At 44.3% G+C, this 25,398-nt stretch overlaps 1 protein-coding gene and 1 non-coding gene across 3 annotated transcripts in view; both read right to left on the minus strand.

Annotated features, from left to right (window-relative positions):
- Positions 1 to 25,398, minus strand: part of CCND3 (cyclin D3) — an 88,836-nt gene that overhangs the window by 30,194 nt on the left and 33,244 nt on the right. The gene's annotated exons all lie outside the window — the stretch shown is intronic.
- On the minus strand, positions 12,738 to 12,844 carry LOC113261375 (U6 spliceosomal RNA). Its single transcript, XR_003318360.1, has one exon. It is a non-coding gene; the product is annotated as a U6 spliceosomal RNA (small nuclear RNA).

Here is a 25,398-nt window from a genome sequence, read left to right on the forward strand (position 1 = left end):
TCACAGAAGAGGAAAGGTGACGTGACTTGCCCAAAGTCACACAAATGTCAGAGGCAGAGGCAGAATTTGAACTCAGATAATCTGGGACCAGGCTCAGGATTAACGATGTAACATAAGCGAAGGAGAGCTGGGCTGGACAGGCCCCTGGTGGCCCAGAACCAGAGACCACTGAGGAAGAAGGCCTGGTGCTGTCCCTTGGGACCTGGGGAGGAGTCAGGAGGAGGGGTGGGCCCCAGAGAACCAGACTGGAGGGTCACAGCTGACCCCAAGCCCAAGGCTTCCTGGATTCCCTGGCAGGGGAATGAGCAACATGAAAGGGAAATTCCTTCAGGAAAAGAAAACATTTTTGAGGGTTGTGTTTTTTGTTTTTTGGGGTTTTTTTTTGCCTCATCTCTGATTTCAGACCCATGGTTTCTTTGCTGAGTCACGGAGGACATTATGAAAGTGGGGGGAGGGGGTGGGCATAGGAGTATCACCTCCCTACTCACAGGGATGGGCTGGGGGCTTCTGCAGCCCAGCCCCCTGCCTCTGGAAGGCTGATGCCGGACAGCTGTAGTTCTAGAGAGGGTTCACCAAGAAAAAAACAGATTTTACCGCTCATCTTCCCAAGCCTCTTCAGTGAATAAATAAGAACATTAATGAATGCTTGAATGATAATTGAGTAAATAAGAAACATTTACTGATCCCTTTACTGAAGGCTTTGGAATCAGATACCCCTGGGGAGGCGGTTTGTTCCTAGTTTCTGCCACTTATGACTAGCAAGTCACAGAGCCGTAGTATCATCATCTATAAAAAGGGGGATATCTGGGGCGCATGGCGGGCTCTGTCAGTACAGCATGCGAATCTCGATCTTGGGGTCATGGGTTCGAGCCCCACGTTGGGCATGGAGGTAACATACATACAGACATACATAAAACGGGGATATTTGTTTCAGCCTACAGGCCTGAAGTGAGGGCCAAATGAGGTAAGAGAGGCAAAGCTCTTGGTATGCAGTGGGCATTCCGTAAATGGTACTTCCTGGGTGCGCAGCACTGGGAAGGGCAGTCTGGTGGGAGGGGGAACAGAGATGTAACGAATCCACACAATGGGTGACGGCCAGAAGCGGGAAGAGAGGCCAGTTCCTAAGGCTAAGGGCACAGAGAGGAAAAAGACAGCTGCCAAGCCTGGGCAGGCACATCGGAAGCTCCAGCTCAAGTGTCTGGTCCAGGGCTTCTCAGATAATCCCCTGCAGCTCTGTGAAAATGCAGATTCCCCTTCAGCAGTCCTGAGGGGGAGGGCCCGAGATCAGGTATTTTCTTTCCCTCCCTCCCTCCCTTCCTTCATCTCCAGGCCCAGCATGGGGCTTGAACTCGGGACCCTGAGATCAAGAGTCGCATGCTCTACCGAGTGAGCCCGCCCGGTGCCCCCACGCGCCCCACCCCACCCCGATTATGCACTTCGAAACAGCTCCCAGAGCACGTGCCAGACCACGGGTCACACTCTGAGTTCGCAGCGAGGCAGTGTGAGCTGTTCTCACTCGCACACTTCTCTACTATTCTTTGTATCCATTTTAGGGCAACCGGCTCCAAGGGACTTGCAGAACCTGAGGGCCCCCCCCCCACCCCGATCTCGGAGTCAGGCTCAGGTACGCCCCGCTGATTCTCATGCCCACTAGGGCTCGCACCCTTGAAGGTGGTTATTTCTTTGCTGCCTCCAGCCTTCCTCTTTCCAGGCCAAGTCATCCAAATGCTTCAAATGTTTTCACATCCGGTATTTTGTAATGAATTCCCTTGAAAAGGCCACAGACTTGTGAGAAAGGACTTTAATTATGAGTCTTTCAGTAACATAACCACCCTCATTCCATCTTAAGGAGCTGGGAGACGGGAGGCTGTACTAGAAAAGATGAGAATTTTTTGCCGATTTAACCCAACATACTGATAACAAAGATAACATTTAGCTGACACAAAATCGGGTAAGAACTGTCACCAATTTAAAGATTATTTTAGGTGAATCACTGCACCAGGAAACATGGAATGCCCTAAAATCTTATGGAAGAAACTGTGATGGAGGCTTTCCCAAAATTGACAATTATCCTAATATTTATATGACATTACCAATAAGGACTTGTGAAGCTGAATTAAACCTTTCTAGACTATCAATAATTTTTTTAAAAACTTCCAATCAAGGACGCCTGGGTGGCTCAGCCGGTTAGGCGTCTGCCTTCAGCTCAGGTCATGATCCCAGGGTACTGGGATGGAGTCCCGCATCGGGCTCCCTGCTCAGCGGGGAGTCTGCTTCTCCCTCTCGCACTCCCCCTGCTTGTGTGCACGCATGCTCTCTCTCTCTCTCTCTCTCGCACTCTCTGTCAAATAGATGGATAAAATCTTTAAAAAGTAAATAAATAAAATTTAAGAAAATAAAAACTTTCAATCGATCACGCTAGAGAAACACTGAGTTATCTTTTTTATTTTCTCCATGGAAAAGATTACCAAATCATTGCCGCAGGGGAATACAACCAAAGAGGATGTAGCCAGAAGACACAGGACAAAGGTGTTATAGAGGAGGGTCAAGCAATTATCACAAATATTATGTTGTTTTTCTGGATTTTGTGACAATTGTGGTATTTGGGCTTCGACAGGTTTTTCGGCTATGTTGTGATTTCATTGCAAAATCTCAATAAATATCCACTCTCGTATCTGTAATATTAATTTGTGATTTTGTATTGCTTTCCTTAAAGAGGGCTTCCAAAATTGCATTACCTTTAGACCCGACAAAATATGAATCTACCCTGGGTAGACCGGGAAGCACGCGGGCTTTGGGGTCAGACCTGGGCTTACATCACAGACCCACTACTCGCTGGGCTGTGTGCTGTGTGGCCTTGGACAAGTTACTTAACTTCCCTGAACTGCAGTCTCCTTTATCTAAAATGTGATGGTAATATCTATCTCGCAGGCTCGTCTGAGGATTAAATAAGATACCACATGTAAAGTGGCTATTATGTGGCCATCTCAATTACCTTGTGGTAAAGAGACAATTGAGACAGCAAGGGGTTCATCTGAGGTCACACAGCTGAGGAGATGTACTTCAGAAAGGATCTGGATTTCGAGTTTATATTAACAATCTTCCTTTCTCCATCTCCCACCCCTTGTAAGACAGGAAGTAAAAAGCATCTTGTATGATCTTGAGCTCATGCCCCCCCACCAGAAGAGAGGTCACCGAGCCGCTTGCCTCCATGTGGGGATGTGCAATGAGCACCCGACTGACAAAGCCTGTGGGAAATCATGAATCAGATGAAATTAAGAAATACTTGGCCTTTTGTTGAAATCACATATTTGGTTACCAGTTTTGTGTTCTCCTTTTTCTACCAACTCAAACAACCCCAAGAGTCTTCTCTTCTCTCCACAAACTGTGCCCGTCTCTCTACAAGTGTTGTCTCGTTTCCTTCTTACCGTGGCCCCACGTGATAAGGAGTTGTAACTCCCATTTTATGGATGAAGAAACTGAGGCTCAGGGCTGGATGTGAATCCTGGGCTGTCTAATGTCAGAGCCCAGACTCTTTTTTTTAAATAAATTTACTTATTTGAGAGAGGTAGAGAGAGAGAGAAAGCACGCACAAGTGGGGGGGGCGGGGTGAGAGGCAGAAGCAGGCTCCCCACTGAGTAAAGACCTCGACTCGGGACTCGGGACTCGATCCCAGGACTCCAGGATTATGACCTGAGCTGAAGGCAGATGCTTAACCGACTGAGCCACTCAGACACCCCTGGAGCCCAGACTCTTAACCATTACACCACGCAGCCTTCCTGCCAATTGCCCCTACTCGAACTTTTCTGTACAGTGGAATTAGGATTTAGGTGTGTGCTGGACAAAGGAGTGGAAAATCAGAGGATTCTTGTGGTTCCCTATCTCCATGAACCCTAGCAATGCCCAGCCACACCAAACTACTCCTATTTCTCTAGACTTGCCCTACTGGCACAGGCTTTCACTCCCAGTGCTCCGGACGGAGTTGAGCTAAGAGCTGTTTGCCTCTAGAGAGCCACAGGGTGGGCATCGGAAGACCTTGGTTCTGTCTAATGTGCTCGGGCCACCATCTTGCCCTTAGGCAAGTCCATAGATCACTCTAGACCTTGTCTGACACACTTTAAAAATAAGGTAGGAGAGAGAGACTTCCAGGATCCTTTGCAGTCCCAACATCCTCTAAGTGAGCCAATCCGGTGAGGTAATTGGACACGTTCCTGCTGACTTCCTGCAGACTCCCCCCAAGAACTAGACGGTCCTCTTTTTATAGTGCATCGTAAGGCTGCAGGGTAGAGGGAGCAGCTCACATGATGTGGCCACAGAGTTTAGACAGCCCTGGCTCTGGACCCTGGCTCCACCAGTGCCTGGCTACATGGCCTTGACAAGCCCTTAACTTCTTGAAGCTTCCTTTTCCTCCTCCATGAGATGGTGATTTCGTAACGATCCCCATCCCATAAAGCTGTGGTAAGGCCTGGATTCATGCTGAGGACTCAGTGTATGGAGGCCATTACGGTCCTCACAGGGTATGATGTGCTCAGGCCTCCTCGTCCGTTTTCCACCTGGGACATAGGAACCAAAGGGGGAATTTCAACGCGAGACAGAGTTGGAAAGGGCTGAAGGAGCAAGGGACATGGGATGGACAGATGGTGTGACTCCAGATGGCCGCACATGGCTGATCTGGGGAAGAAAATGGCTCACCCTCTGCCAGCCCCACCCACGTGTATCTGGGTAATGTCAATGAGACGCTGGGCTGGAAAATGCTAGAGAACACTCAAATATCCAAAGTGGGAATTACAGATATTTCTGAAATGCATCCCCAACTTTCTATCTCACCAGGCAGCGCCAAATCCCTGGGCTGAAGCACAGGGTCTGTTCTTTCCTTCTCTCCACACTGGCACCATTCCTAATCAGAATTTCATTCCCCATTCAAGCAGTCAACTCAAAGCCTCCAATTCTTCCAGCTTCTGAGAGCTCGGCCCATCTGCTCTAAATCCTTGAAAAGAAACAAATAAACTGATAAACCAAGCAACATTCCTACCATTTCTCTCTCTTTAAAAAACAACGACAGCAACAACTTGGCATTTATTTATAATCGGGACAAAATGGAAACAACCTAAATGTCCAACAATAAATGTCAAATAAACCATAACCTCATAATAGATTATACTCTAATAGGGAATGTACTATGATAAAATGTCATACTGTATTACATAGAACACTATATCGTACGTTACTGTTGACTATTAAGGGCAACCATGGATGCAGAATTGAGTGGTGGTTACTGGTGTGAACCCCAGAGGTGGACCGACCTGGGGTTGACTCCCAGGTCTACCACATAGCAGCTGCGTGACCTTGACATTCTCTCTCTGCCTTCGGTGTGCGTCGGAAAAATGACAATAATAATAAAATGAGCTCCGACTCCACAGTCAGACTTCCTGCCTGGCTTAAATCTGGGTTCTGTCACTTTCAAATAGCTGTACAGTCTTGGACTGGTTAATGAAGCCTTCTGTTCCTTGGTTTCCTCATCTGTAAATAGGCTCAACCACCCGGGGGTTTGAGGGGGGTGAGAATCAAATGCGATGACGTGTTAAATCCTTAGAACAGTACTCAGTACAGCTAACAGGACACTGTCCCCTCCCACTCCCATGCCACCTCTCACCTGCCAAGGGATTCCTAAATATAAACGCATGTCCAAGTTATCTAAAAAAATTTTTTTAAGTAAAAATTAAAAAAAATTTTTTTATCGGCAGAGAGAGAGATTATAAGCAGGGGTAGCAGCAGAGGGAGAGGGAGAAGCAGGCTCCCTGCCAAGCAAGGAGCCCGAGGTAGGCCTCGATCTCCAGAACCCGGGATCATGACCCGAGCCAAAGGCAGACGCTTCACCGACTGAGCCACCGGGGCACCCCGCAGGTCCACGTTATCTAGAACACACCACCTTGGAACAGAACATCTGATCTACTCCAGATGGGCACCGTCAACCTGTTTCCAGCCCACGTGGGCCCCTCGCTGGGGGTGTCTGTCGTGGGCAAGAACCGCATAAGCACGCACTGGCCCTCTCCCCTCGAACAGGAGCAGCTGGAGGCTGCTGGGGCTCACTTTACTCCAATGGAAAGACAATGGCCCGAGCTCAGGGTATGGGGAGTCACGTGATGGTGTGCACTGCCCTTGAGCTTTACTGGAAACTCACTGGCCGTCTGCAGAGGGCTCCTGATGGAGGGTCCCAAGTGCCCCGCTTACCACTCAACAACAGCGTAACTCAGCCGGGGTCACAGGGAGGCAGCCACCTGTTGAACCACAGCACAGCTCAGTTCCCATCTTAGTTCTTCCTCTGGGTAAACACTGGCACTATTATCAATTTAACCCTCAAAGGGGGGAGGTGGCCAATCTTATTTCTCTTGAGCCTAACCGTCGATTTCCCACGGTTCTTGACTTCCAACAGAACCAGGGTAATTCATATGGCAATAGGGTTACACTTTTCAGACTTTATACACACATGATCCCACCTTATCGCAATGGTCACCGCCTACATGTGTATAACACTTCAACAGGTTAGAAGGCGCTTTCTCCGCCACTAACGGACTTCATCTTCACGAGAACACGGGGAGCTGAACTGGAGGAACTCCAGCGAGGGGAAGGTAAAGCCAATGGACGTACGGGGTGTTGCCTGAGAAGGCAAGCTCCAAGGCCACGAGGGGGGCATGACCTCAGCGAGGGCTGGGCCTACCTCCTCAGCTTCTCAGGCTCCAAAATAGGACCTACCCACATGTCCGGGGGGCCTCCACTCCTGGAGGAAAACTCAAGGTAACCAGTGCCCAAGAGAGAGGCGCGCCCCACACAGCCAGCTGTAAACCAACAGTGGGAGACACAGTGACAGGGGACGGGGCAGGGACAGGACAGGGGCACCTGGGGCCTCTGGCCGGCACATTCTCTCCTTGTAGACCCTTCCCCAAGGGCAGCCAGAGGCAAAGCAGAAGGGGGTTTGGGAGAGAAAGGAGCAGAACTAAAGGAGGCAGCCAACCACGTTCCTGCGTTGGGAGCGTGGGCTGGGAGAGGTGATTTTTCCACAAAAGGGAAAATCACTAGGCCAGGTCAGGCCCCCTCTCTACTCCGTGACCTCATGCCTTTTCTGTCTTTCTTTCTTTCTTTTTTTTTTTTTAAGTATCCAGAGCTGGGGCACCTGGATGGCTCAGTCAGTTAGGAGTCTGCCTTTGGCTCAGGTCATGATCTCAGGGTCTTGGGATCAAGCCCCGCGTTGGGCTCCCAGCTCAGTGGGGAGCCCACTTCTCCTTCTCCCTCTACCCCTCCCCTGCTTGTGCTCTCTCTCTTTCTCTCTCGAATGAATAATATCTTTAAAAATAAATAAGTAAATAAAATAAAATAAAATAAAATAAAATAAAATAAAATAACGTATCCAGAGCTAATGGACCTTTCTTCGTAGCTATGTTAGGTTTGGGTCCAGTGACAATCAGGTGTCATGGTCTGGAAGCCATGCTCCGCAAGGTAACTCGGCACACCTCTGCTGTGTCCATTCTGTTTTGATCTCATGGTCTACCTCTCGGAGTCGGATTTTTCTTTGCAGCTTGGGGTGGAGGTGAGGGAATTAGGAAGAGATGCCTCGCCACGGCTGTTCGACGGTCCTATTATCCTCATTTTATATATGAGGAAGTTGTGGTAACAAAACTGCCCTTTGTAGATGAAGGATGGCAGGCTCTAAGCTCCTTGGGGTAGAGAGCCCGGTGGACGGACCTCAGGAACACCTCCCGGCCCCGTGGCACAGGGCACAGAGCCTCCCCCCAGGCGCCTTCAGCACACGCCTGCAAGTTGGCATACGAGGATGCGTGACGCTGCTGCTTGCTTGAGGCCACAGGGCAGCTGTCCCTCACGCAGGCTGGCTGCCAAGACGGTAGATCGGAAGAACTCTACAATAGTGGTAGCGGCAGAGCTGTGCAGAACCATTCACGCCCTTCCCCAACGCCCCACCTAAAAGCTCTCATTTGCAGAATGACTCACTGGGATGAGGGGGTCCAACCTGTGGCCCTGAAATGAGAGAATCTCAGGCTCAGAAGGGGGGTCAAAGGCACCTACTGCAGCCTAGCCAAATTATTCATTTTCCCCACAACCCTAGTTCCCAGAAATTTACATTTCAAAGACCAATAAAATTTCCCCCAAAATTTTGGAGACCAAAAAGTTAAGACTATTGCCAAGTGAGGTTATTAGGGAAAAAACCTCTGGTCTATATATACCATATTTCATAAAACAAAGAATACCTGAACACCAAACCGTTAGAGAGGGCTCAGAATAAAGGACAATACTTTTTTAAAAAATCTAATCTTTATTATTATTTTTTATTTTTATTTTTTTCTTTTCTTAATTTTTTTTACTTAAATTCAATTAATTAACATGCAACGTATTATTGACTTCAGAGGTAGAGGTCAGTGATTCATCAGTCTTATATAACACCCAGTGCTCATTCCATCCCGTGCCCTCCTTAATGTCCATCACCCAGTTACCCCATCCTCCACCCTTCTCCCCCTCAGTAACCCTCAATTTGTTGCCTGTGATTAAGTGTCTATTATTTGTTTGTTTAATCTTTACTATTACGATGATAATTTTTTTAAAACTCTACACCCAACGTGGGGCTTGAACTTACAACCCCGAGATCAAGAGATCCCATGCTCTACTAACTGAGCCAGCCAGGCACCTCTAAAGGATGGTACTTTTTTCTCTTTTTTAAGATTTTATTTATTTATCTGTCAGAGAGAGAGAGAGAGAGAGCACAAGCAGGGGGAGCAGAGGGAGAGGGAGAAGCAGGCTCCCTGCTGAGCAAGGAGCCCAATGTGGGGGCTCGATCCCAGGACCCCGGGATCATGACCTGAGCCAAAGGCAGACGCTTAACCAACTGAGCCCCCCAGGCGTCCCAAGGATGGATTTTTAATGGACTGAACTTAGTTACACAAAACACCCGGGACATCCTCGGATGACAGATGGTTTGGCATCACAGCCCTACACCAGCCCGCCAGTGATCCGTGTAGCGCTTCTCAGAACTTCCTCAGTGTTGGGGGCTCACCATTTGAGACAGCCTGACTTCGTTTCAAAAAACTCTAACTACTAGGATTTTAAAAAATATATAAATATACTCATAAAAAATTAATCTGTTGGGGATAATGTTTCAGTTCCCTTCGTCCCTTCACTCCACTGCACATTCTGCGACCACCTTCGGTACCAATTTCCTTGAAGCCCGGTAAGTAGTAAGAGTAATTGCTAGAACACTGAGTGCCTGTGAGCTGAGCACTGCGCTGACTAGTTAATATGTATTCACTCGGTTACTTCCTAGAACCACCTCATGGGGCAGGTGTAATTATTATTCCTGTTTACAGATTTTTAGGAAGCGCAAAGACTACTTTGCCCAAGTACGTGGCCAAGTTCACATTCCAACGCCAGCAGCCTGGCTCCAGAACCTCTCCTCTTAACTATCACACTTGGAGAAAGGTTTCCTTACATGTCCAATTCGGATGCGAGAAATACATCTGCTTCCCTCCTCCTCCCATGGCCCCTGCCCCAGTTCAACTTCTCCTTCCATTTCCCCAGGATTGCTGCAGTAAACCCAACCCACTTCCCTGCCTCCACTCTCTGCATCTAATGTACTCTTCCCTCCTATCTTGCATTCATTCATTCATTCATTCACTCATTCCTTTATTGTGTAGGCTCCATGTTCAGCGTGGAGCCCAATGTGGGGCTTGAACTCATGACCCTGGGATCAAGACCTGAGCTGACATGGAGAATCAGACACTTAACTGACTGAGCCACCCAGGCGCCCTCTTGCACACATTCAAGTTGCTGGTTTAAGCTTATTCTCATCATAAAAGTAGTTACGCTCAGTTAAAGAAAATTTGAGAAATACAGACAAGCAGAAAGAAAAGCAAAAAGAATCCAATCTTATTCATAGTCTTACCAACCACCAAAACCATCTCTATGAACATTTTGATAATATTGCTTCCAGCCTCTCTCCTTTTTTATCCATACGTGTTTTTTTTTTTAACTTGGCTATAATAACACTACATCTAAACTTTTAGTGAAAATTATCTCGTGGGCATTTTTCATGTTACTAAACACACAACTGTTATTGTAAAGCTAAGCTCTGTTCATATTAATTATAATTCAAAAATTTCCAAAGCTCCTCCCGTTCCTATAATACAAATTTTAAATTCCTTAGTTCACGGTGGTTTTGGGGTTTTTTTTTTAAGATTTTATTTTTAAGTAAACCCTACACCCAATATGGGGCTCGAACTCACAATCCTGAGATCAAGAGTTGCACACTCCACCAACTGAGCCAGCCAGGCGCCCCTACTGCAGTGTGTTTTATCTCCCATTTTTCCATACCCTGGCCCCCACCCCAATACATACCTTAGCATATGGGATCTTCGTTGCTCAAACACTTCCTACACACACCCTGGGCCTTTGCTGACACATATTCTAGATTGTAAAGGACACATGAATTTTGGTTCATCTATGTTTAAACTGAACTCTTCTTTCACTCCCAAATCCACTTTCAACATCCCCACCGTCCCCCTACCCCAAAGCTCCACCATCATTGGCTCAGGGCCAACCTTGGAGTTCTATACGACTCCTTTTTTTCTCACATGACCCACATCCCATCCATCAGCAACTTCAATAGGCTTGGCCTTGGAATATCTATTGTGAACCCAAACACTTTTCCACATCTGGCCCTTGACATCCCAAATTCAAACCGCCTGTATTTCTCACCCATGTGAGTAACAGACTATTATATCTGGACCTCCCTGCTTTTCGCTCTGGCCTCCACACAACACACTGCTTCCAATGCAGGAGCCAAAGGCTCCTTTAGAAAAGTAAATTTTTTTAAAGATTTTATTTATTTATTTGAGAGAGAGAGGAAGAAGCAGATTCCCCACTGAGCAGGGAGCCTGACTCCGGCTCGATCCCTGGAGCCTGGGATCATGACCTGAACTGAAGGCAAGACGCTCAACTGACTGAGCCACCCAGGTGCCCTGGCATTGGGACTTTTAAAAAGCTCCCCCAGGTGATTCTAAAGTCCAGCCAGGACTGAGAACCACCAAGATTCTGGTTAACCCTTGACTAGGAATCCTATCTCCAGGAATCTATCCTTTTTAAAAAAAATTACTAACAGATAATCTGAATAGGTTTCTATCTATTAAAGAAATTGAATCAATAACTAATAACTTTCCAAAACAGAAAGCCCCAGGCCCAGATGGGTTCACTGGCAAATTTTACCAAACGTTTAAGGAAGAAATTATACCAATTCTTTAGAATCTCTTTCAGAAGATAGAAGCAGAAGGGGCGCCTGGGTAGCGCAATCGTTAAGTGTCTGCCTTTGGCTCAGGGCGTGATCCCGGCGTTCCGGGATCGAGTCCCACATCGGGCTCCTCCGCTGGGAGCCTCCTTCTTCCTCTCCCACTCCCCTGCTGTGTTTCCTCTCTCGCTGGCTGTCTCTCTGTCACATAAATAAATAAAATCTTAAAAAAAAAAAAAAAGAAGATAGAAGCAGAAGGAATACATCCCAACTATTCTTATGTGGCCAGAATTACCCTAATACCAAAACCAGACAAAAACATTACAAGAAAAGAAAAAACTACAGACCAAATCTCTCATGAATATAGATGCAAAAATCCTCCACAAAATATTAATAAATTGAATCCAACAATGTATAAAAATTATATACCATGACCAGGTGAGAATTATCCCAGGTATGCAAGGCTGGTTTAACATTCCAAAATCAATTAATATAATCCATCATATCAACAGGCTAAACAAGAAAAATCACATGATGATATCAACGGATGCAGAAAAAACATTCACCAGAATCCAACACCCATTCTTGATAAAAACTCACAGCGACTAGGAATAGAGGGGTACCTCTTCAACTGGATAAAGAACATCTATCTAAAACCTATAGCTAATATCATACTTGACGATGAGAAACTCAGTTTTCCCACTAAGATGAGGAACGAGTTAAGGATGTCCCTTCTTGCCACTGTTTTCAATATTGTACTGGAAGTTCTAGCTAATATAGTAAGACAAGAAAAGGGAAAAAAAGATACATAGATTGGGAAGGAAGAAACAAAGCTGTATGTGTTCACGGATGACATGATTGCCTATATGGAAAATTTAAAAGAATCAACAACAACAAAAAGTCTTAGAATTAATAAGCAATTGTAGCAAGGTTGCAGGATACAAGATTAATATACCAAAGTGAATCACCTTCCTATATTCTAGCAAGGGGAACAAGCGAAATTTGAAATTACCATTTACATTAGCAGCCCCCTCCAAAATGAAATATTTATTTTTGATATGAAATATCATATAAACAGATCTAAGTCAGAAAAACGATAAAACTCTGATGAAAGATATCAAAGAAGAACTAAATGTTCATGGATAGGAAGACTTGATATTGTCAAGATGCCGGTTCTTCCCAACTTGAGCTGTAGATTCAACACCATCCAATAAAAAGTCCAGCAGCTTATTTTGTGGATATCAACAAACTGATTCTGAAGTTGATATGGAGAGAAAAAGACCCAGAATAGCCAACTCGACATTGAAGGAGAAGAACAAAGTCGGAGAAGACTGACAATACCCAACCTCCAGTCAGTGTAGTATTGGTGAAAGAATCGACAAAAATGTCAATGGGACAGAATACAGAACCCAAAAAAGACCCACACAAATATAACCAACTGATATTTTTTTCTTTACAATATGAACGCTTCACAAATTTGCGCGTCATCCTTGCGCAGGGGCCGTGCTGACCTTCTCCGTATCATTCTGATTCGACTAGACGTGCTGCCGAGGCGAGCACTATAACCACCTGATTTTTTTAAATTATTTTTTAAGATTTTTATTTATTTATTTGACAGAGAGAAAGACAAAGAGAGAGGGAACACAAGCAGGGGGAGTGGAAGAGGGACAAGCAGGCTCCCCGCTGAGCAGGGAGCCCGACGCAGGGCTCGATCCCAGGACCTGGGATCATGACCTGAGCCAAAGGCAGATGCTTAACGACTGAGCCACCCAGGCGCCCCTTTAACCAACTGATTTTTAATAAAAGAGCAAAGGCAAAACGATGGAGGAAAGATAGAGTTTTCAATAAATGGTGCTACTGTAACAATTGCACATCTATCCAGCAAAAAATGAATCTAGATATAGACCTACATTCTTCACAAAAACTAACTCAAAATGGATCACAGATCTAAACATAAAACTCTAAACTATGAAACTCCTAGAAGATAACATAGGAAAAGCCCTAAATGACCTTGGATAAGGTCATGACTTTGTAGATAGAACACCGATGGCATGATCCATGAAAGAAATAATTAATAAGCTGGACTTCATTAAAATTAAAAACTTCCACTCTGCAAAAGACAATGTTAAGAGAATGAGGAGACAGGCTACGAATTACAATAAAATATTTACAAAAGATACATCTGATAAAGGACTGTTGTCCAAAATATATAAACTCTTGTGGTGCCTGGGTGGCTCAGTTGGTTAAGTGTCTGCCTTTGGCTTGGGTCATGATTCCCAGGGTCCCATTGCCCCTGCTTGTGCTCTCTCTCTCTCTGTCAAATATAAAATCTTTTAAAAACCAAAACCAAAACCAAAAAAACTCCCCAAAATATATAAATTCTTAAAGCTCAACAATATGAAAATTAACAATCTGATTAAAAAATGGGCAAAAATCCTGAACAGACACCTCACCGAAGAATATATACAGATGGCACATAAGCATATGAAGAGATGCTCAACATCGTATGTCATCAGGGAAATGAAAATTAAAATAAATATGAGATATCATGGGTATAGGAAAAACCTCATAGTCCTCCTCTACGTCTATCCTTTACTCTCACATGACTACCATACTCAGAATGCTTCTGACACCAGATGCATGGGGTTTTTCCCCCACGCCAAGCAATTCTGCAACACCACCTGGGTGTCCTGCGACTTACCTCCATTCTCACACTATCTACTTAGAGATAGTGTCACATCCCACAGGTTAAAGGCTCACTCCCACAAGACTTCCCTCCACTTCAGGTGCCAATCACAAGTAGTCCCAGGTTACCCAGAACTCTGTCCAATTGTCTACAGGTCAGAGGTTCCCATGACCTCCTCCTCCTTGGATTTGATTAATTTGCTAGTTGACAGATCTCAGGAATACAGTTGCTTATATTTACCAGTTTATTAAAGGATATGATAAAAGCCAGATGATCAGCCAGATGAAGAGATACATAGGGCAAGATCTGAGAGGGTCCCAAGCTTCCGTCCCTGTGCAGTTGGAGTGCATCACCCTCCTGGCACGTGGATGTGTTTACCCACCTGGAAGCTCCCCAAACCTCAGACTATTGAGGTTTTGTGGACGCTTCCTCATGGAGGCATTAATTATTAAGCCTATTTCCATCCCCTCTCCCCTCTCTCCAGAATGGGGGACAGGGCTGAAAATTCCAAGCTTTTTTTTTTTTTTTTTTAAAGATTTTATTTATTTATGTGACAGAGAGACAGCCAGCGGAGAGAGAGGGAACACAGCAGGGGGAGTGGGAGAGGAAGAAGCAGGCTCATAGCCGAGGAGCCCGATGTGGGACTCGATCCCGGTACGCCGGGATCACGCCCTGAGCCGAAGGCAGACGCTTTAACGACTGCGCTACCCAGGCGCCCCTAAAATTCCAAGCTTTTAATCATGGTCTTTCTAGTGAGTAGGCCAGGAGCCCTCCAGGAGCCCACCCAGAGTCACCTCATTAGAACAAAAGACACTCCTATCACCCAGGAAATTCCAAGGGACTTAAGACCCCTACGTCAGGAAGCTGGGTCAAAGATCAAATATCAGAACGGAAGAGGCTCCTAGGGCTCTTATCACAGGAAATTACAGGGGTTTAGGAGTTCTGTGCCTGACACCAGGGGCAGAGACGACCATATACTCTTTCTGTGATTTCACACCATTACACACTTATTAGAAGGGCCAATAGCCGGAACACTGACAACGCCAAAGCTGATAATGGTGTGGAGCAACAGGAACTCTCATTTGTTTCTGGCGGGAATGCAAAATGCTGGAGACACTTTGAAGACTAGTCTGGCAGTTTCTTACAAAACTAATATATTCTTTTTTTTTTTAATTTAAAGATTTTATTTATTTATTTGACAGAGAGAGAGAGCACAAGTAGGCAGAGTGTCAGGCAGAGGGAGAGGGAAAATCCCTGCTCAGCAGGGAACCTGACGCAGGGCTCGATCCCAGGACCCTGAGATCACGACCTAAGCCTAAGGCAGCCGCTGAACCGACTGAGGCACCCAGGTGCCCCAAAACGAAATACATTCTTACCATAATTCCAGTAATTGTGCTCCTCGGCATTTACCCAAATGAACCAAAAACACATCCACACAAAAACCCGCACGTGGGTGTTCACAGGGCTTTATTTATAATTGCAAAAGCTTGGAAGAAACCAAGATGTCCTTCAGTTGGTGAATGGATAAACAAACTCTGCTTCACCCAGACACAGAGGAAACGTAAATGCGTACTCCTAAGTGAGAGGAGCCAATGTGAGAAGGCCACACGTTATACAAGTTCAACTACGCGACATTCTGGAAAATGCAGAACTATGGAAAGAGTAAAAAGATCCGTGGTTGCCGGGGTTAGCGGGGAAGGACAGATGAACAGATGAAACAGAGACCATTCTTAGGGCAGTGGAATGACTGTGTGATACCACAGTGGCGGATACGTGTCATTATACATTTGTCCAAACCCATAAAATGTGTAACACCAAGGGTAAAGCTAGTGTAAACCACGGCTCTTGAGTGATAATGATGACAATGGACAATGATTAGAACAAATGCGCCCTTTGGTGCAGGAAGTCCATAGTGGGGTTGACAGTGGGGGAGACTGTGCATGTGCGGGGACAGGGAGTATATGAGAACGCTCTGCACTTTTTGCTTAGTTTCTCTGAACCTAAAAAATAAGTTTATTAATTTAAAAAATGATGTATAGGAGTATACAAGGGGTCATTTATGGGGCACTTGGGTGGCTCAGCTGGTTGGGCGTCCGACTCTTGATTTCAGCTCGGGTCATCATCTCGGGGTCATGGAATGGAGCCCCACGTCCAGCTCCAAGCTCAACGCGGAGTCTGCTTGGGATTCTCTCTCTCCCTCTCCCTCTGCCCCTCCCCCCCCCACTCATGCTCTCTCTCTCTGTCAAATAAATCTTCAAAAAAACCCACAAAGGGTTATTGATGACAGCAAAAATGTGTAAACAATCTTACAGTCCGAGGGGAGGGAAATGGTTATGTGAATTACATCCCACAGCCACTCAGTTCTATCTGTGAAGCATTTATAATGAGCAGGGCAAATGCTGAGAAATTGAAAAAAGCAGGTATCTATAATTGTACGAATGGACTGATAAAATTATGTATTGCAAAAAGCCTAGGAGGATAGCTTGCTGAAATGTTAGCAGTGAGTTGTCTCTGTGTGTTAAATTTTGTTTTTATAAATGTGTATTCTTTTTATTGTAAAACTCGTGATAAAAAACTTAAATACAGAAATGGATAGTAAACAGAAATTACCCATAACCCCATTATCTGCCGGTAACAGAAGTCACCTTCAATCGTGAGAGAGTGGGTGATTTTCTTTTCTTTCTGTATTCTACTATTTGTAGATTTTCTACTACTAGTAGAAAATCTAATACACTTCATTTTTATTTTTACTTTTTTTAAGATTTTATTTTTAAGCAATCTCTACACCGAACGTGGGGCTCAAACACACAACCCAGAAATGAAGAGTCACACGATCTTCCAGCAGAGCCAGTCAGGTGCCCCTCTTTAAAATAATCCTCTGGGGGGCTCCTGGGGGGCTCAGGTGATTAAGCATCTGACTTTTGGTTTCATCCTGGTCATGATCTTGGGGTCCTAAGATTGAGTCCTGCGTTGGGCTTTGCACTCAGTGCGGAGTCTGCTTGTCCCTCTCCCTCTGCTCCTCTCCCTGCTTGCTCACTCTCTCTCTTTCTCTGGAATAAATAAATAAAATCTTTAAAAAATAATAATCCTTGTAGGGGCACCTGGCTGGCTCATTCAGTGGAACGTGCCACTCTTGATCCTGGGGTTGTGAATCTGAGCCCACATGTGGTGTAGCGTTTATTTAAAAAATTTATTTTTATTTTTTATTATTTTTTTAAAGATTTTATTTATTTGACAGAGAGAGACACAGCGAGAGAGGGAACACAAGCAGGAGGAGTGGGAGAGGGAGAAGCAGGCTCCCCGCTGAGCAGACAGCCCACTGAGGGGCTCGATCACAGCACTCTAGGATCATGACCTGAGCCGAAGGCAGACGTTTAACAACTGAACCACCCAGGCGCTCCTCAAAAAATGTTTTAAATAAATAAATAAAAATAATCCTCTGCAGGTATCAGTTCTAAGGCCACCATCAGCCTCTCCATGGAACCATCTAAATCCTCCAGTTTGAATGGATCTCCCAACCCTATCTACACTGATTTGTGTCTGTTCTGGCTCAGGACACAGCTTACTCTGTCTGCTTATTAATTGTGTCCTTGCATTTCCTTCTTCCCTTGCAGGCGGAGACAAGTCTCACCCTTTCTATATCCCAGTTCCGTATCTAGAAATTTACTGATTAAATGCCTCTGCCATGTTCCCCCGTCACGTCCCTGACCGCATATCTGCGTGCCCTCTCCCCAGCCAAGACGGTGGATGCTCAAAGAGGATCCGTCTTCTGTTAGGGGAGCTGGAAGGCCTAAATCTCTCCCAGCTTCCTAGCTTGGATGTTGCTGCATCCCTCCCTTCCACAGACCAGGACACGCGGGCGGGGCATTTTCTCCAGAAGGGCCCCAGTCAATAATGCATCTTTGTATGAAGCAGCAACCTTTGCACTGGCTCCAATTAGCATTTTCAGATAAATCCGTTTCTCAGATTAACCAGTTGGCACTGACATGCAGAACCTGACCCTGGGACAGAGATAGAGGCAGACTAAGGTGGGGTGGTGAGCGGGTGGCAGAGCAAAGATCTGGCTGGTGGGGAGCAGTAGGAGTGTTCTGGGGTAGACGAGGCCGGCTGGGGGCAAGACAGGTAAGGGAGCAGGGATTAGGTGGGCGCAGCCCCGACTGAGGCGGCCATGAAAGTACATTTCACTTACTTTACCAAAGCACTTAGAGCCGCAGTGTGAACTGAAAACCGGGAGCTGCAGGAGGGTCTGCCTGGACACCAAGAACAGCCTCAGTCTACGGTTTTAGGGTTTCAGGCGATCGTTTCCTTTCTGTCGCTAATGATGGCAATATCCACGATTATATAGCACTTACACTGTGTCACTGGCCTGTGCTTTTTATTATGTTAACTTGATCAATCTAAAAACCAGGGGAGAGAGGTATTATCATCTTTACGTTACAGATGAGGAAACTGACACGGAAAGATGGAGTAACTCGTCCAAGTTCCCACAGCCGGACATGGACAGTCTAGAGCGTGGAATCCATCAGAACCCCTGCTCAGCCCTGCTGGGTGCTCCCCAAGGGCTGAGAGGGCACAGTGAGAGCTCCCCTTCCAGGATCAGGCCCCCCGGGGCCTCTGTTCAACCCTTTCACTTTTCCTTTCTGGTTCTACAGGAGGAAGCAAGAGAGCTGGAAAGCCTGTAGCACTGAGGTGATTTTTACTTACCTTCAGAGGCAGTTTAGAGGTGACCAGGAAACAAGCTCTTAAAACAAAACAAAAAAAGGAGATCCTCCCATCCCTAATAGTGTAGTATTCAAAAGCTGCCTCTGGCGATGCCTGGGTGGCTCAGTCGGTTAAGCGACTGCCTTTGGCTCAGGTCATGATCCCCGGGTCCTGGGTTGGAATCCCGCATTGGGTACCTTGCTCAGCGGGAAGCCCACTTCTCCCTCTCCCTCTGCCTGCCACTCCCTCTGCTTGTACTCTCTCTCTGTGTCAGATAAATAAAATCTTTAAAAAAAAAAATCTCCCTCTATCTATCAGCCGCTGAGTCTAATTAAGCCTTGCAAATAACCTCTAAGCGCCTCCTGGAGCTGAGAGAAGTTCAGGCATTTAAAAAATACTTATTGTAGGGGAATCTGGGTGACTCAGCTGGTTGTGTCTGACTCTTGGTTTCAGCTCAGGTCATGAGCTCGGGATCCTGGGATCGAGCCCCATGTCAGGCTCCACACTCAGTGGGGAGTCTGCTTACCCCCCGCCCCCCCCCCGCCTCTTCCTCTGCCCTTCCCCCAGCTCGTCGTGAACTTTCTTTCTCTCTCTAAAATAAATAAACTAACTAACTTATTGTATACCTACCATGTGCCAAGCACTTGACTAAGTTCCAAAATAATTTTTTTGGCTGAAAGGATTATTATAGTCAACAAGATGGCAGAAAAATTTGGGGGTCTCCTCAAGCAGAGATGGAACACATGGGACTACTGAAGTGACTCCCCTCTGCTCCAGGGCCCAAGCCTTCCCAAGAAGAGCGGCCATAGGAACAGGTCAGGAGTGGCTGATGTCAAAGATGTCTCCGAGGCAGAAGACACTTAATAGAGGGCTTTCAGGTCCCAGACACTGTGTTACCACAAGACATAAGAAGCCGAGATCCCTGAGTCACTGCTTGGAGGTTATGAAGTGAGAAGAGCAGTCTGATTTTATGTAACCCCGTTACAATACAGGCAGTTGTACCGGGAGAATGACAGACAACAGTGCTTGTCTGGGAAGCTTTCCCCAAATTGGCCGTCTTCCTCCCCACAGAGCTCATCTCTTCTCTACAGGGTCTCCTGAAGCACCTTGTCTGAGTTTCTACAATGGCACTTCTAGTGGAAGTTTTGGGGTCAGTCTTCTCTTGGGTGGTGAGCTCCTTAAATGTAGGGCTTAATACAAGCCCATCACTCAGGTGCTCAAGAAACTGAGATGACTCAGTGGGGAAAAGGAGGAACAATGTGTAGCTTTGAACAGAACATCTAAACCGATGGTAAGATACCCAAGTGGTCCTACACCACCAGCATTTTAAATAAGGGCTTCAAGCTTGGGTAAGACGTCAGAAGTGATTTAGGCCATCAGAAAAGTGTCAACACTGAGAACTTTAACAGAAGAAGAGGTCCTGCTGATCAAGATCGTGGTAGGTAGCCAGGCACTGCGCCGAGCTCTTGTCATCTTTAATTAAAAAAAAAAAAAAAAGTTTAGGGGGGTAGGGGCAGAGGAAGAGGGAGAGAGAGAATCCCAAGCAGACTGCCTACTGAGCCCGGAGCCCCACGCGGGGCTTGATCTCGCGACCCCGAGATCATGACCTGAGCAGACACCAAGAGTCGGATGAAGAACTGACTTAGCCACCCCGGCGCCCCTCATCATTATTTTACTTCATTCTCCGAGCAACCCCAGGAAGTAGTGATTATTATTGCAACTTCAAAGACGAGGAAGCTGAGACTCTGGTCATATATGGTCACATACTGGTAAGTTGAGGAGCTAGGACTCACATAAAAGCAAGAGCAACACAAGAAGCATAATCATAAACATAAAAGACATTGAGTTACTATTTATTGAATACTTAGGATGCCCCAGATAATTTAGTATTTTTTTTAAACTAAACTCTACGCCCAACATGAGGCTTGAACTCCTGACTCCAAGAGCAAAAAAAGTCGCATGCTCGACCAACTGGGCCGGCCAGGCGCCTCTCATTTAGTACTTTCATACACTTACATCTTGCAGCCATCCTACGAAACAGTATCTACAAAGGCACAAGTATAGCTCTACTAACCAGCTAAGCTCTTAACCACTACGGCTTTAAGTAAGCTTCTGGGGACACTCACTATTAAAGGGCTAGAAAGATAATAATTTGCAAAAACACTTTACAGTTTGCAAAATGATTTCACGTATCTTATATCATTTGATTCTCGCAATGTGGTGAAGAGGGATGGGCAAGGCAACCGTTATGATACTCAGTTGAAAGACAGGAATCTGAAGACTCCAAGATACAATCAAGATTAGAACGGTCTTCTGACTTATAATCCAAGCCTCATTAAAAGCACAGGTAGAAAAGAAATAATACATAGAAAGGCTGAATGTTAAATGATGGAAATAATATAATAAATACTAACTGAAAGGAAGTTTATGCCAATTTTTTTTAAAGATTATTTACTTATTTACTTGAGAAAGAAAGACAGAGATAAAGAGAGGGGGAGAGAGCATGAGCAGGGAGGAGAGAGAGAAGCAGGCTCCCAGCAAATCAGGGAGCCTGCCACAGGGCTCCATCCCAGGACCCTGGAATCACGACCTGAGCTGAAAGCAGATGCTTAACTGACTAAGCCACCCAGGTGCCCCAGTTTATGCCAATTAACATGGGATAAAATAGATGCTAAGGCAGGGGTGCCTGGGTGGTTCAGTTGGTTAAGCGTCTGCCTTCAGCTCAGGTCATGATCCTGAGTCCAGGGATCGAGCCCTGGGTCAGGCTCTCTGCTCAATGGGGAGTCGGCTTCTCCCTCTCCCTCCGCTCCTTCCCCCACTAGTGCTCTCTCTCACTCTCTCAAATAAAGAGAATATTTTTAAAAAATAGACGGTAAGGCAAAAAGCATTAAAAAGATAGTCACCATACGATGATTTGAAAATGTGCTACAATAATAATTTGTTTGCTAGAATAATGCAATAATTCTAAATCTGCATATCCCAAATAAGAAAAGCTTCAAAATACATAAAGCTAAACTTGACAAAACTATAAGGAGAAACTGAAAAATCCGCATCGGGGCAAGAGAGTTTTAATCCATCTTTTTAAATAATTGATAGATCCAGGAGCACCTGGGTGGCTCAGTTGGTTAAGCGTCTGCCTTTGGCTCAGGTCATGATCCCAGGGTCCTGCGATTGAGCCCCGTGTCGGGCTCCCTGCTCAGCGGAGAGCCTGCTTCTCCCTCTCCCTGTTGCTACCTCTGTCTCTCTCTCTCAAATAAGTAAAATCTTTAAAAAATAATAATTGATAGATCAAGCAGACAAAAAATAGTATTTGTACACGTGTGTGGATATCAAGCTTGTTAAATAAATACGCGTGTGTGTATTGGAGAACACGAATTCTTTTTGAGCATACAAATTTACTACATATTAGGTCTTAAGGCGAGTCTCAAAACATTTCAAAAAATGTGTGCTACAAAGACTGTATTAACTGACCCAAATGGAATGAACTTAGAAATTATCATCACCAACAAAAAGTTCCACCCATGTGGAAATTTTAAAACACACTTCCAAATAACTTAGAGGTCAATGAAAAAAATCTTCATGGAAAATTTTTAAGAACCAGAACTAAATGAAAATCAAAATGCTATATTGTAAAACTTATGGAATGCCTACATTCAGACCCAGCATTTCCACTTCCAGGAACCTACCCAGGAGAAATGACAGTCTATGTCCACAAAAGACTTGTACAAGGATGTTCACAGTTGCTTTATTCATGGTAACAATGAAAAACTGGAAATAATCCAAATGTGCATCAACAGAGAATGAATCAACAAGTAGTATATACCCATCTGTAAATTGGAATAAACTCGGTAATAAAAAGGAACAAATTAATACATGCAACATGTACTGAGTGATGAAAGCCAAACACAAAAGAGTATATACTGTATGACTCCATTCAGATGAACTTCGAGCCAAGTATATTTCTAAACTGAGTAACTCCGGTGCCGAAGGGTAGACGGATCCATAATGAACCCCATGGCCATGGAACTTTCTAGAATGATGGAAATGTCCTATATCTCAGTTTGGATGATGGCAACATGGGCATTTACATTTGCCAAAACTAAAAAAACTGAAGATTTTAAGATCTGTGCATTGTATGATATGTATATTCAATAAGGAAAGAAACATACAGGATGCAACTTACAAAACACTTTGTAGGGAAATAAATAGTCTTAAGTGGACATATTACAAAAGAAATACATTCCAAATTGATCAACCAAGCTCAGAAGTTAGGAAGTTAAAAAAAGAGCAGCAGAATAAGCCCTAAGAAAGCAGAAAGGAGAAAGCAATAAAATAAGAGCAAAAATTAATGAAATGAAAAGAAATCGTAGAGAAAATCAAGAAAGTCAAAAGTCATATGCTCAAAGCACTAACAAAATAGACAAAACTTAGGTAGTACTGATCAAGAAAAAAGTTATAAATAAACAATGTTATAGATTTAAAAAGTGATATATTTAAGACTACTGCTGAGGATTTTTTTTTTAATTTATTATTTATTTATTTGACAGAGAGAGAGAGAGAAAGCACAAGCAGGGGCAATGGCAGAGAGAGAGGGAGAAGCAGACTCTCAGCAAAGCAGGGAGCCCCACACAGGGCTTGATCCCAGGACCCTAGGATCATGACCTGAGCCCAAAGGAGACACCTAACCAAATGAGCCACCAGGTGCCCCTACAGCTGGCTTTTAAAAATGAGAAATATATGAACAACTTTATGCCAAGAAATTTGAAGCAAACTGGAGATATTACAGAAAAGTATAACTTACCAAAACTAACCCAAAAAGAAAGAGAAAAACCTATATAGTCCTATATGCAGAATAACCACATATTTTATTACCTGAACCAGGACATCTTTACAAGTGAAAGGGGGCATTATTCATAAATACACCAGGGACTAGACAAAACCGGCATTAGCCCAGGCAAACCAGGTTGCATAGTCACTTTACCTATAGCCATACACAAAATATAAAATCTTCCGAAAAAGATGAAACCAGGTCTAGAAGGTTTTCTAGGAATTCTTGACCAAACATTCATAAACGCATCAATTCCAATTTTATGCCATTTTTCCTTAGAAATTAAAAAATAAAGAAAACTTCTCAACTTATTCAATGATATTAGTAAAATCATAATTCCAAATCAGCTAAATATAGTATGAGAAAGAAAACTGACAGGTTAAATCATTTAGGAGTCGATCCTGATCAAGTTTGTTCAAAATATAACCAGACCAAACCAAACCCAGCACTACATTAAAAAGATAATATAGGGGCACCTGGGTGGCTCAGTTGATTAAGCATCTGCCTTCAGCTCAGGTCATGATTTCAGGGTCCTGGGATGGAGTCCCTGCTCCCTGCTCAGTGGGGAGTCTGCTTTTCCCTCTCCCTCTGCTCCTCCCCTGCTTGTGCTCTCTCTCTCTCTCTCTCTCTCAAATAAATAAATAAAATAAAATATTTTTAAAAAGAAATAAAAAATAAAAAGATTATATCATGTGACAATTCAATTTATCCCAGAAATGCAAAGAAAGTTTAACATAAAAATATTAATGTAATTTATAGCATTCACAATGAAAAAAGAAAACACATGGTATCATTTCAATAGATGTAGAAAAAGCATTTGATAAAATTCAACACCTGTTAAAAAGCATTTACCAAAAACCTATAGCAATCATTATTATTAGTCAGGAACCCTAAGAAGCACTTCCTTCCGAGGGATGGGGGGATGGGCAAAAGAGTGAAGGGGAGTGGGAGATACGGTTTCTAGTTATGGAAAGAACAAGCCACACAAGTAAGAGGTCCAGCACAGGGAATATAGTCAATGGAGCATAATAGTTGTATGGGGTCAGATGGCAGCCGCCCCTGTGGTGAGCGCAGCATAACCTACGAACCTGTTAAATCACTACGTTATTTACTTGAAATTAATGTGATCATGTGTCAACTATACTTCAATTAAGAAAAATGGGGAGGGGGTGACTGGCTGGTTCAGGCCGAAGAGCATGTGACTCTTGACCTCAGGGTCCTGAGTCTGAGCCCCACATTGGGTGTAGAGATTACTAAAATAAATAAATAAATAAATAAACAAATAAACAAATAAGTAAGTAAATAAGTAAATAAACAAACTTTAAAAAAAAAAGCAGCATTTCCTTCAAACTCGAGAACAAGTCAAGGAGGCCAGCTGTTCCCGCTTCTAGTTGACATTACATTGGAGCAACGGCAGAGAGCAAAGGAAAATAAATGCAAGGTACAGAATTAGAAAGAAACAATAATGTCATTAGTAATAGATGATGTGACAGTTTGGATAGAAACCCTTCAAATCCGTAAGTTACTAAAATTAATTAGGACAATGATCAACAAAACTGAGTATGTCTGCAGTGTTTTTTGGAGAGAGGACACCAAAAGGGAAGCATAGGAAATGTCCATGGAATTACTGATGTTGTATTTAAGTTGTAGGGTGGGTATCACAGGTTTAGTTTTATTACACTGCTTCATAATTTATATATATATAAATAGGCAGATAGATGCATTTATAGTCTTCTGGATCATATAATTCATTATTCAATTTAAAAGTTTAAATAAAATGGTTTTTTTTACTTTCTATATTACACCTTTATTAGTTGTTCTAACCTTTTAGAATGTAAATGTCAAAATGTCTGTATTTGGAAGAAAAAAGTGATTAAAGAAAGAAAAAACAAAAGCCAA

The sequence above is a fragment of the Ursus arctos genome, unplaced genomic scaffold (assembly GCF_023065955.2).
Source record: "Ursus arctos isolate Adak ecotype North America unplaced genomic scaffold, UrsArc2.0 scaffold_29, whole genome shotgun sequence".
NCBI lineage: Eukaryota > Metazoa > Chordata > Mammalia > Carnivora > Ursidae > Ursus > Ursus arctos.